Genomic DNA, 2,888 nt, shown 5'->3' with positions numbered 1-2,888 from the left:
ATAATGTTCAACATAACCTTTACTTCTCTACACTCTTGATGGTTGGTAAGGTGGTACCTTACATATGGTATCAGAGCCAAGTTACAGTGCTAGGGCCTAATGGGCCAACATGCTTGCTTGTAGGTTGATGATGTATGCATGGCGATTTTTCATGCATGTTGAATTGTTCTTCATGTTGAATTGGAATCATATTGGTTGTATAAGGGATTATGTCATTTAGAAAATCATGAAAGAAAAATAGTGCTTTCTTATATTCCTTTATTTTTCTGTTAAGACAAATTATTAGAAATATGATAAAGGACATGAAGACATGTTTGGAAAGGATGTGTTTGAGAAGTTGGCATTAAACCCAAGCATTCAAATGGCTAGATTGTCAATGGGTGAGTGAGATGTGGACTGTGTGCATAGCTTCATATGTGTTTAATGAATCAGTATCAATGTGATATTCGCTTAGTAGCCATTGTTACTAGCTGAAATTGTATCTACCAAGAAAAATAATGGCTTAATTTGGAGTATAGTTTGATGACTTTGGTGTGTATTCTTTGGGAATGTGTAACAAGTGTAAGGATGAGATTCAATTAATGTAGTGATTGAATTCATCATGTTAATTTTGACTCTTTTTACTATTGGAAATTGAACAAAAGTTACCTTGAAGGATGTCACTTTTAACTATGAATGTAGATTCACATATAATGTATGTGCATTAATTTGATGTGCTAAAATATGATTTGGGAATACATTCTTAATGAGTAAGAATGGAATTCCTATGATTTATTTGACATTATTTTGTGTATTTTGGGTTGACATTATGCATCAAATAACTTGAAATTACTCTAGTACTAGGTTGTGGTATGGCCTTCCTAATAAACAAGAGTACTAAATGACTTGTGCATCAATGGTTGTGGAAGCCATTTTAAGAAACACTTGAAGGTTACATTTTCCTTAATTTACATATGGGTGTGGAATCCATACTAGCATATATCTATGAGGTAATGTATGGGTGTGGAATCCATACTAACATATATCTATGAGTTAAGTAATGAGGTAAGGTATGGGCGTGGAATCCATGCTAAGTAATTCTTCTAGTTAGAATGAAAAACATATTTTGATGCAATCTCATAGACATGATTAAGGAGGATTGGTTAGGTGTAATTAAAGTTAAATGGATAGAGATTCCTACCATGAATTTTCTTGAGATTTAAATCCATTATTTTATTTTTATTACAAATTAAAATACTAAGGTTGGTACAATGAACACCATTAGGTGGTTTAAAATGTTTGGAATACTTGTTTTTGGTATATGGGGCTAAGTGTGAACTAGATATCTATCCTCTATTATTAAATTCTTTTGTATGTAGGTGTTGTGCTCTACAACGACCCCCCATTTCATACTAATTTTATTTTCATAACTATAATATGAAATGGGTCCCTTTTAGAATTAAATTGGTATCAACTTATCATTATTCAAAAAGGTCCGAAACAAAATAAAAAACATCATAAAACCTTTTTGATAAACCAATTAATCGTTCTTATAATACAAAAATAAGTAATCTTTTATCATTGCGATAAAGCGATCGCAAGATCGCATATCGCAATGACAAGGGAAGCATGACTTAAAAGACCCATTGATTTTCCCCGAAGTGACAATGCACAAAAGGCTGTCGGATATCGGCAATGGCAAGCTATCATAACAAAAGCCCCTTTTCGCTCCGATGCGATGCGATATCGCTATCGGCGATCGGAGATGTACCATGCATGCATTTCAAATCCCTCATTCAAAATCTCCCGATGCGACTTGGCGATATCGATATCGGCAATCAGGGATTCCGAAAGGAACCAATATAATGACTTAAGCTTTCCCCCGATCGCCGATTGGGATAAAGCTAAAGCGCAGATTTCAAAAAATATTGGTAAAGCCGGGATATTTTATGGTTATTTAGTATTAATGGCCTTTCTTTTCCCAATAGCGATTCACTTGCACTCAACCGCCAAAGCATCGAAGTCACTCTTAAGTGAATCATTTCGCCAATAAACGACATAATGAGCATTTAAAGGATTGACAGGTTTAAACGGCCATTTAATGAAACAGTAAGTCTAAAATCTATTCAGAGATCGCATTCGTGGCCACCTTAATTCAAATCCTCCACTATTCATTGATTGATATATCTCGTTCTTCTTTGGTTTGCGCTATCAATTCTCCACATTACGTTCATTTTCACTCCTGTGCAGAGCTCTTCTGAAACATTAAATTCAAGCAGAATGGGGAAGAAATCCAAGAAGACCACAACAGCTTCCGCTTCACCAGCTATAGGGCAACCCACCGCCGATCCAGGAACAAACAGAAAAGGGCTGATATCCGACACTACATGTCTAGGACTCGGCAAAACTACTTGGCTAAGAACCTATAATTTAATTGAGGCCGAAGGGCTTGAGGTAACAACAGTGCAAGCCACAGCAGACACAACTCGGAAATCTGATGCTACTCTAAAGGATTTAGCCGACTCTTTCCTTCATCGGATAGCAACCCGGGAACAAATTCTCCCATATACAGATGTGGTGAAGTGGGCAATTGAAGAAATCCCAATCACAAACAGAACATTTTGCACCATGGATGGGAGAATCTTCGGTTCATTTCAACCTGATGATTTGAGGAAAATGTACCATTTGCCTGTACCGGAGAAGAAGTACAACAAGGCCTTCTTGGAGAAAATAAAAAATGAGAATGAAATTGAGTCTGAACCCATTCGGGATTGGACGCAAAACCCAACAAAACACAAGCATGAGTCTTCGGGTAAGTACTCTGTCGATTCTTTGTGTTCTCCTTATTGTTATGCCGGGATAATGATGTGTAGATTGTGGGGGTTACATAATTCCGCAAATTTCACTAT

This window comes from Pinus tabuliformis, chromosome J (genome assembly GCF_031772625.1).
Source record: "Pinus tabuliformis cultivar Carrire ecotype Pingquan chromosome J, CPIR1, whole genome shotgun sequence".
In the NCBI taxonomy this organism is placed as follows: domain Eukaryota; kingdom Viridiplantae; phylum Streptophyta; class Pinopsida; order Pinales; family Pinaceae; genus Pinus; species Pinus tabuliformis.
Note: the sequence above shows the minus strand (reverse complement) of the source record.